Here is an 11,166-nt window from a genome sequence, read left to right as displayed (position 1 = left end):
TCCACCCACTCACCTGCACGTGGATCAAGGACTTCCTGACAAACAGACCACAGACAGTCAAACTTGACCCCCACCTCTCCTCCACCCGGACGCTGAGCACAGGCTCCACACAGGGATGTGTGCTGAGTCCTCTGCTGTACACACTGTACACAGCAGACTGCAGACCAGCCCACACCAGCAACACCGTGGTGAAGTTTGCAGACGACACTACTGTGGTGGGGCTGATCTCTGGGGACGACGAGACGGCCTACAGAGACGAAGTCCTGAAACTCTCAAGGTGGTGTCAGGCTAATAACCTCATCCTGAACACCACCAAGACCAAGGAGATCATCCTGGACTTCAGAAAAAACAGAACAGATCCACCCCCACTCTACATCGATGGAAACTGTGTGGAGAGGGTCCACAGCTTCACCCTCCTGGGCACCACCATCTCTGCTGACCTCACATGGTCTAACAACACCATGACTGTCATCAGGAAGGCCCAGCAACGCCTGCACTTCCTGAGAAAACTTAGGAGGAACGACGTCAGCCAGGAGCTGCTGGTAACGTTCTACCGCTCAACCATTGAGAGCATTCTGTCCTATGGCATCACAGTGTGGTTTTCCCACTGCACTGAAGCAGAACGGCAGAGTCTCCAGAGAGTGGTAAAGACAGCGCAGAGGATCATCGGCTGCCCCCTCCCCTCACTGAAGGACATTTACCAGTCTCGCTGCATCAGCAGAGTGACTAGCATCACCACTAACTCCACCCATTCTGCTTTCCCTCTGTTTGAACTGCTGCCCTCTGGAAGGAGGTACAGGTCCATCAAAACCAAGACAAACAGACTAAGAAACAGCTTTTTTCCATAGGCAATTATCATACGGAATGCACATACGTCCACCAACCACACCTCACTCTAATTTTACTACAATGCGTGCAATATCCTGACTGTCTAACCGGGTCACTGTGCAATAACTTGATATTTATTAAGCTGTGCTCACAGCAACTCATGTAATTCCTTTCTATTTTATTCACAAATATTTAATATTTAACAGTTTCTGTCCATATTGTTCATTTTTTGTTAAGAGTTGTAAATACAGTATTTCTTTTTCTATTCTATTTTTATTTTTATTTTATGTAACTCCTTCACTCCAAGGCTGCTGCAATTTCATTGTATCCCCATGTGATTCTGATTCTATTAATCATTGTTTTTTATTCATTCAAAATGCAATTAAATCAATATTTTATTTTTTTTCTTTTCCTTTTTCTTTTTTTTTTATCTCTTATATCCTTTTTTATAATCAATGTTTGAACTTCTTTTCCTTTCTATTGTCATGGTTTCAGTTTGTTGTCTTTTTTTTCGCTTTAGTTCTTGTTCTGTCTTGTTTGGTTCTGTTTCCTGTTTTATTTTGAAAGGTTTCCTGTCTTGTCATGTTTCTTGAGTTTTACTTCCTTTGGTCCCCATCTGCCCTAATCGTGTTCACCTGTGTCTTGTCTGCCCTGTCTGTATATAAGTCTTGTCTCTGCCTTCCTCCTGTGCTGGTCCATTAACTTCTGCTCATGTTGATCACGTCTTCTTGTCTGGCGTCCATGTCCCTTGCCATGCCACAGTAAGTTTTTGTTTTTAGTTTTGTCATCCTGCTCTGCAGCGCTTTTTGTTAGTTAAATAAACCCACTTGCCCTGAACCCGTTTGCCTCCCGTCTCTGCGCCTGGGTCCTACCTGCTCTCGAGCCTCCCCCCCACACGACATCTATACATCCAATGAAATTAAACTACAAATCAACAAACACAACTGATAACAAATGTCTCTAAAAAATGATGTGTATATTTGCAGAACCTTAAAAACACCAAACAAATAACAAATGCTTCCCAATTAAAGCACAAAAAATGGAACACAAAATGTAAAACCCAAGTTAGAAATTGCAATTTGAAAAAGATACTTTTTTCAGCAGCTTTTCAAAATCAATCACCAATTCTACTCTTCTGTGGATGAAACAAAGAACTCCAGAACAATGAAGCCATTTCTCTAAGTCTCTCTCACCTTCAGTTTTAAACAAGGTCTGTGAAAATCCACCATACATTGGTCACATGAACTCAGAGACCTGCTAAAAGTGCACAATTGTAAAAGCTCTTTTATATAGACAACTGTTTGTTTGCTTAGAGCTCTAAATATAAAAAAAAATGCTTTTCTATCACCTAGACACAGATGGAGAACCATATCAACTGGATTAATAACAGGGTGGCATGTTTAGACAACATGAAGCTGTCCATCACATTTTTGACCTAAACATGTAAACACATCCTTGGCTCTGCGGTTAGGAAATGGTATTTGGGAATCTCTTTATACCAGGAGCCAGCCTGGCCATTGGAACATCGCCACAGTGCCCATCCAGACTGGGACAGCAACGGGGTCCACTTCAGAGCCGTGAGCTGCTGTGTTTAACTCCAGCTGTCCCAGCAAGGGAGACAACTGCAGCAACATCCACTGACCAAGCTGACAAGCCCTGGCAGAAAAGATCCCCACAAGAAAAACACTGGCTCAGGCAGGCTGGTCAAAAAAAAATAGTTTTGCCATTGTCTTGCAGCTCGCAGATCAAGTGGTTTAGTTTTCCAGTAATGTCAGTCAAGAATGCAAGTTCAGATTCACCATATTCATATTCACCATATTCAACAGACATCTCCTCCAATAGCACCTTAAAAATCCTGTGCTGTTTTGCTTTGCAGCTGAGGTTGTTTACGATTTTCAGAATAAGAGTCATTATATGTCCAGAGCCAATCACTTCTGCACATAAGGCCTGCTGGTGAATGACGCAGCAGTAATGCAGACATTTTGGAAAGTCTGGGTCAGCTTTACAGTGAGTGATGAAACCTGTTTGTCTATTGATCATAGCAGGAGTCCCATCTGCAGTCACTGCTACCAGCTTTTCTAATTGTACCTTTTTCTGCACAAAAACTCCTTCACCGTGTTATACATTTCAACTCCTCTTGTAGTTGTCTGTTAGGGCAGATGTGTCAGGAGTTCTTCTCTTGTGGAAACCAAAAGCTATGCTGTACTGTTGCCGTCCACAGACTCATCACACTGGACGTTAACCACCTGCACTTTGCAAGATCCCGGTCCAGCTAATTGGCCAAGTTATCAGACATAGCTGACACTCATCTAGACATTGTAGTGGAAATTGAATGAGTTCTATTGTTCTCATCCTTAGGGACAGTGATAACAATTATCATCATTGCTTGAATTTTTTTCATGCTATATGCAAAAGTCTTTGTCCCTTAAGGCAACAGATTACAGCCCCCCCCCCCCCCCCCCCCCAGGCTGCTGTCGTATTAACAATAGCTTGGAGCTCCAGAATGGACAAGAAAAAACGACGAGAATGGCTCGAGCAGGGCGTTGCTCACGGGGCGGTCGCTCGTGCCATGCGGTCGCACGTGCTCGGGCCCGCTAAATGCTACTTGTAGCTTTAATTATTATTATTATTATTCTTCCGACGGAAGAGTCGCCTTTTTGAGGCCTTTAACATACCCCAAAACTCACCAAATTTGGCACACACATCAGGAGTCGCGAAAAATTTCGTATTTTATAGGAGATTGGCATGGGCGCACAAAAACGGCTCGATAGCGCCACCTACAGTGACTTTTGTCCCGACGCCCCGCATATGCTTTAACGTACAAGCTTGATTTTTACAGGGCATGTTCTTCAGATGGAGACCTACAAAAAAGTCTGAAAGGACCCACCTGTCACTCGCACAGGAAGTCTGATATATTGAGGTCAATATGTCATTTTTGCTTCATTTTGGACATTTGCAGGCCTCGCTCTAGAACGAACTCCTCCTAGAGATTTTGGAGTAATGACTCCAAACTTTGGTTTTGTAAACTAAACACATGTCCGATGTTAAATTGCGAAGCTTTTAAGTTTTTACGGATGTTTGTGACCGTGGCGGCGCGTCGAAAATGGAGGTCATTTTGAAAACACGCCATGAAAAGAAAAATGGCCATTACTCAGCCATGCAAAATCCAATCTGATCCAAAATTGATATGCATGATTGTAGTCTGACCCTGACCACATCAGAAGTGGAAAAATCCAGAACAGGTGTAGCGCCACCTGCTGGCAAAAGGAAATGACATGTTTTACTTGGAGCATCACTGCTCCGAGTAGGATGAGCCGACACACCTCAAAATGATGTCCACCTGTTGAAAAGCCATTGATGTTTACTCTGATAAAAAGCCATAACTTTCAATGCAGGGGTGTGGTCGTGACAGAGCGGTGAAGTTGGGCGTCTCGCCATGCACACAAAAGTTGCTCTCACGTGCACATTCCTTGTCCAATCTCACTGAAATTCAATAGAGGTGATGAGGCTTCCATTCTGAACCAATGGATATGACAATCTTGGACGAACTCCATAGCGCCACCTAGATATTGACAAATACATTTTATGTCACATTCTGACCTATCTTTTCTCTGTGCTTTGTCCGACATTCATAAAATTACAACAGGAGATACTCATAAGGGTCTTCTCTCATCGTCTAAAGTTTCATGGGTGTACACCCGACGGTGCCTGCGCAAGCCACCACCAAACAGGAAGTGGTTGATTGCGTTGCAGTCAGATAATTAAAAATTCATAAAAAATCAGCCGTTTGTATCACGAGGCTGAGATTTCAGAATGAGATGCCTCATAAATATCTCCAACTTAGATATACAGCACTTGCATGGGTGAACAAAAACAGCTCAATAGCGCCACCTACCATGTTTGTTTTTGAGAGCCCCGCCATGTTCTTTAACATACAAGCTTGATTTTTACAGGACATGTTCATCAGATGAAAACCTACAAAAAAGTCTCTTGGGACCAAGCTGTCAGTTGCACAGGAAGTCTGCTATATTGATGTCAATATGTCATTTTTGGTGTATTTTGGTCATTTGCAAGCCTCGTTCTAGAACGAACTCCTCCTAGAGATTTTTGAACAATGACTCCAAACTTTGGTTTTGTAAACTAAACACATGTCCAATATTAAATTGCGTAGCTTTTAAGTTTTTACGGTTGTTTGTGACCGTGGCGGCGCGTCAAAATTTGAGGTCGTTTCGAAATCACGCCATGAAAAGAAAAATGGCCATTACTCAGCCATAAATAATCTAATCTGATCCAAATTTGTTGTGCATGATTGTAGTCTGACTTTGAACACATCTGCAGTGGAAAAATCCGAAACAGGTGTAGCGCCACCTGTTGGCAACAGGAAATGACATGTTTTACTTGGAGCATCACTGCTCCAAGTAGGATGAGCAAACACACCTCAAAATGACGTCCACCTGTTGAAAAACCATTGAAGTTTACTCTGATAAAAAGCCATAACTTTCAATGCGGGGGTGTGGTCTTGACAGAGCGGCAAAGTTGGGCGTCTCGCCATGCAGACAAATGTTGCTCTCATGTGCACATTCCTTGTCCAATCTCACTGAATTTCAATGGATATGATGAAGCTTCCATTCTGAACCCATGGATATGACAACTTTGGACGAGCTCTATAGCGCCACCTAGTTATTGCATGGGGCACATTCTGCCCTGTATTTTCTATGTGCTTTTTCCAATGTGCATGAAATTAAAACTGGAGATACTCAGAACGCTCTTCTCTCATCATCTCAAGTTTCATGGCTGCACATCTGACGGTGCCTGCGTAAGGCACTGCCAAACAGGAAGTGGTCGATTCCGTTGCAGTCATATAATCAAGCTTTATATGAAATCAGCCGTTTGTCTCAGGAAGCTGAGATTTCAGAATTAGATGCGTCCTACAAAGCTCCACGTTTGAAAAGCAGCACTATACGTACGAGAAACATTTAACCACCTTAATCACCCTATTGTGCTAAAAGCAAATTTTGGGACATTTTGACTCAAGCAAATATTTTTATCATAACTTCTGTTTAGTTTATCAGCACCAAAATAAAAAATATTTACATTTATAAAATGAACTGGTCAACTCTAGGATTTTATTTATTCAATCTTACATCCTCAAGCTTTTCATCAGTCTCCCCTGCTGCAGGAGTGGAGTTAGCCCCCCCCCCCCCCCCAACCCCCGGCTGTGTGCTCACATGTAAATTAGCCAGGAGTGGCAGACAGAAAGTAGAACAGTTAGAAAGCCTAGTTCAACCCTAAAATACAGCATTTTCCTTTGTTTTGTTTGTCTTTTATACATCCTTAGCACTAATCATTGCTTTTTTATTCATCCAAAATACAATTAACTTTATATTTTTTTTTTTTTTTTTTTTTTTTACAAACAAAACATATGAATGTGCTCCAAAACAAAACCCAGCCTCAGTACACTCCTACAGATGTAACATCAGACAGTAAATGTCTATTTTATGCTTTTTTTAATCAATGCTGCAACTTCTTTTCATTTCCTTTCAATACATCCAATAAAATTAAACTACAATGACAACAAACACAACATATAGCAAATGTCTCTAAGAAGATTGTGTATATACAATATGTACCACCTTTAAACACCAAATAAATAACAAATCTTTGTAATAAAATCACAAAAAATGGAACACAAAATGTAAAACCCAAATTAGAAATTGCAATTTTAAAAAGATAATTTTTTCAGCACCACCAATTTAACTTTTCTGTGGAGTGAAACAAAGAAGTCCAGAACAATGTAGCTACTTCTCCAAAGTCTCTGTCACCTTCAGTTTTAAACAAAGTCTGTGAACATCCACCATACATTGGTCACATGTACTCAGAGTCCTGCTAAAAGTGCACAATTGTAAAAATGTCTTTTGTATAGACAACTGTTTGTTTGCTTAGAGCTCTAAATATAAAAAAATGCTTTTCTATCACCTAGACACAGGTGGAGAACCACATCAACTGGATTAGTAACAGGGTGGCATGTTTAGGTTTAAACTTACATCAATAGACAACATGAAGCTGTTCATCACATTTTTGACCTAAACATGTAAACCCATCCTTGGCTCTGCGGTTAGGAAATGGTAATTGGGAATCTCTTCATACCAGGAGCCAGCCTGAACATTGGAACATCACCACAGTGCCCATCCAGACTGGGACAGCAACGGGGTCCACTTCACAGCCGTGAGCTGCTATGTTTAACTCCAGCTGTCCCAGCAAGGGAGACAACTGCAGCAACATCCACTGACCAAGCCGGAAAGCCCTGGCAGAAAAGATCCCCACAAGAAAAACACTGGCTCAGGCAGGCTGGTCAATAAAAAAATATAGTTTTGCCAATGTCTTGCAGCTCGCAGATCAAGTGGTTTAGTTTTCCAGTAATGTCAGTCAAGAATACAAGTTCAGATTCACCATATTCATATTCACCATATTCAGCAGATATCTCCACCAATAGCACCTTAAAAATCCTGTTCTGTTTTGCTTTGCAGCTGAGGTTTTTTTTATGATTTTCACAATAGGAGTCATTATGTGTCCAGAGCCAATCACTTCTGCACATAAGGCCTACTGGTGAATGACGCAGCAGTAATGCAGACATTTTGGAAAGTCTGGGTCAGCTTTACAGCTTACAGTGAGTGATGAAACCTGTCTGCAGTCACTGCTACTGGCTTTTCTAATGGTACCTTTTTCTGCACAAAAACTCCTTCACCGTGTTATACATTTCAACTCCTCTTGTAGTTGTCTGTTAGGGCAGATGTGTCAGGAGTTCTTCTCTTGTGGAAACCAAAGGCTATGCTGTACTGTTGCCGTCCACAGACTCATCACACTGGACGTAAACCCTCTGCACTTTGCAAGATCCCGGTCCAGCTAATTGGCAAAGTTATCAGACATAGCTGACACTCATCTAGACATTGTAGTGGAAATTGAATGAGTTCTATTGTTCTCATTCTTAGGAACAGTGATAGCAATTATCATCATTGCTTGTTTCTTAATCTGATAAAAACCTTCTTCTACTTGATGAGAAATTGAGCAGGTCTAAACGAGGCTTAGATTTAAAAAAATTTTTTCATGCTATATGCATAAGTCTTTGTCCTTTAAGGAAACAGAATACAGTCCCCCCCCCCCCCCCCCCCACACACAGGCTGCTGTCATATTAACATTATCTTGGAGCTCCAGAATGGACAAGAAAAAACAACGAGAATGGCTCGAGCAGGGCGTTGCTCACGGGGCGGTCGCTCGTGCCAGGCGGTGGCACGTGCTCGGGCCCGCTAAATGCTACTTGTAGCTTTAATTATTATTAGGGCCCGAGCACGGAGTGCAAGGACCCTATTGTATCTGTTAGAGTTATTATTATTATTATTATTATTCTTTTTCTTCCGACGGAAGAGTCGCCTTTTTGAGGCCTTTAACATACCCCAAAACTCAACAAATTTGGCACACACATCAGGAGTCGCGAAAAATTTCGTATTTTACAGGAGATTGGCATGGGCGCACAAAAACGGCTCGACAGCGCCACCTACAGTGACATTTGTCCCGAGCCCCCGCATATGCTTTAACATACAAGCTTGATTTTTTCAGGACATGTTCATCAGATGGAAACCTACAAAAAAGTCTCTTGGTACCAAGCTGTCAGTCGCACAGGAAGTCTGCTATATTGGTGTCAATATGTCATTTTTGCTCTATTTTGGACATTTGTAGGCCTCCTTCTAGAACGAACTCCTCCTAGAGATTTATGAATAATGACTCCAAACTTTGGTTTTGTAAACTAGACCCATGTCTGATGTTAAATTGCGAAGCTTTAAAAGTATTACGGATGTTTGTGACCGTGGCGGCGCGTCGAACTTGGAGGTCATTTCGAAAACACGCCATGAAACGGAAAATGGCCATTACTCAGCCATGTATAATCCAATCTGATCCAAAATTGATATGCATGATTTTAGTCTGACTCTGAACACATCTGCAGTGAAAGAATCTGGAAAAAGTTTAGCGCCACCTGCTGGCAAGAGGAAATGACATGTTTGACTTGGAGCATCACTGCTCCAAGTAGGATGAGCCGACAAACCTCAAAATGATGTCCACCTGTTGAAAAGCCATTGAAGTTTACTCTGATAAAAAGCCATAACTTTCAATGCGGGGGTGTGGTCGTGACAGAGCGGCGAAGTTGGGCGCCTCGCCGTGCACACAAAAGTTGCTCTCACGTGCACATTCCTTGTCCAATCTCACTGAAATTCGATGGAGGTGATGAGGCTTCCATTCTGAACCAATGGATATGACAATCTTGGACGAGCTCTATAGCGCCACCTAGATATTGACAAATACATTTTATGTCACATTCTGACCTGTCTTTTCTCTGTGCTTTGTCCGATGTTCATAAAATTACAACAGGAGATACTCACAAGGGTTTTCTCTCATTGTGTAAAGTTTCATGGGTGTACACCTGACGGTGCCTGCGCAAGCCACCGCCAAACAGGAAGTGGTTGATTGCGTTGCAGTCAGATAATTAAAAATTCATAAAAAATCAGCCGTTTTTCTGACGAGGCTGAGATTTCAGAATGAAATTCCCCCATACATATCTCCAACTTAGATATACAGCACTCGCACGGGTGCACAAAAACGGCTCAATAGCGCCACCTACAATGTTTGTTTTCGCGAGCCCCGCCATGTTCTTTAACATACAAGCTTGATATTTACAGGACATGTTCATCAGATGAAAACTTACAAAAAAGTCTCTTGGTACCAAGCCGTCAGTTGCACAGGAAGTCTGCTATATTGGTGTCAATATGTCATTTTTGGTGTATTTTGGTCATTTGCAGGCCTCCTTCTAGAACGAACTCCTCCTAGAGATTTGTGAATAATGACTCCAAACTTTGGTTTTGTAAACTAAACACATGTCCGATGTTAAATTGCGAAGCTTTTAAGTTTTTACGGTTGTTTGTGACCGTGGCTGCGCGTCAAAATTGGACGTCGTTTCGAAAACACGCCATGAAAAGAAGAATGGCCATAACTCAGCCATGCATAATCTAATCTGATCCAAAATTTATGTGCATGATTGTAGTCTGACTCTGAACAAATCTGCAGTGGAAAAATATGGAATAAGTGTAGCGCCACCTGTTGGCAACAGGAAATGACATGTCTTACTTGGAGCATCACTGCTCCAAGTAGGATGAGCAAACGCACCTCAAAATGACATCCACCTGTTAAAAATCCATTGAAGTTTACTCTGATAAAAAAACCAAATCTTTCAAAGCGGGGGTGTGGTCGTGACAGAGCGGCGAAGTTGGGCGTCTCGCCATGCACACAAATGTTGCTCTCACGTGCACATTCCTTGTCCGATCTCACTGAAAATAAATGGATATGATGAAGCTTCAATTCTGAACCCATGGATATGATAAGTTTGGACGAGCTCTATAGCGCCACCTAGTTATTGCATGGGGCACATTCTGCCCTGTATTTTCTCAGTGCTTTGTCCGATGTTCATAAAATTACAACAGGAGATACTCACAAGGGTCTTCTCTCATCGTTTAAAGTTTCATGGGTTTACACCTGACAATGATTGCGCAAGCCACCACCAAACAGGAAGTGGTTGATTGCGTTGCAGTCAGATAATTAAAAATTCATAAAAAATCAGCCGTTTGTATCACAAGGCTGAGATTTCAGAATGAGATGCCTCCTACATATCTCCAACTTAGTGTCCAGAGCCAATCACTTTTACACTTAAGGCCTACTGGTGAATGAAGCAGCAGTAATGCAGACATTTTGGAAAGTCTGGGTCAGCTTTACAGTGAGTGATGAAACCTGTTTGTCTATTGATCATAGCAGGAGCCCCGTCTGCAGTCACTGCTACCAGCTTTTCTAATGGTACCTTTTTCTGCACAAAAACTCCTTTACCGTGTTATACATTTCAACTCCTCCTATATTTGTTTGTAAGGGCAGTTCTGTCAAGAGTTCTTCTCTTGATGTAAAGAAAAACAAAAAAAACAAACAAACACACAGCTGCGCTGCACTGCTGCTGTCTAGAGAATCTTCAAACTGGATGCAAAACAACATGCGCTTTGCAAGATCCCATTCCACCTGATCAGCCAATTTATCAAACATAGCTGACACATGTCGAGACATTGTAGTGGAAATTAGATCACTTCTATTCTTCACATCTTTAGGTACAGTGTTAGTGATTATCATCATTGCTTGATTGACAACTTTTTAATCTGAAAAGGCCTTCTGGATGAGAAAATGAGCAGGACTAAACAAAGCTTTGTTTGAATTTTTTTTCACAATATATGCAAAAATATCAGTCCTTCAAGG

The sequence above is a fragment of the Oryzias latipes genome, chromosome 16 (genome assembly GCF_002234675.1).
Source record: "Oryzias latipes chromosome 16, ASM223467v1".
NCBI classification, from domain to species: domain Eukaryota; kingdom Metazoa; phylum Chordata; class Actinopteri; order Beloniformes; family Adrianichthyidae; genus Oryzias; species Oryzias latipes.
This window is presented reverse-complemented; position numbering follows the sequence as displayed.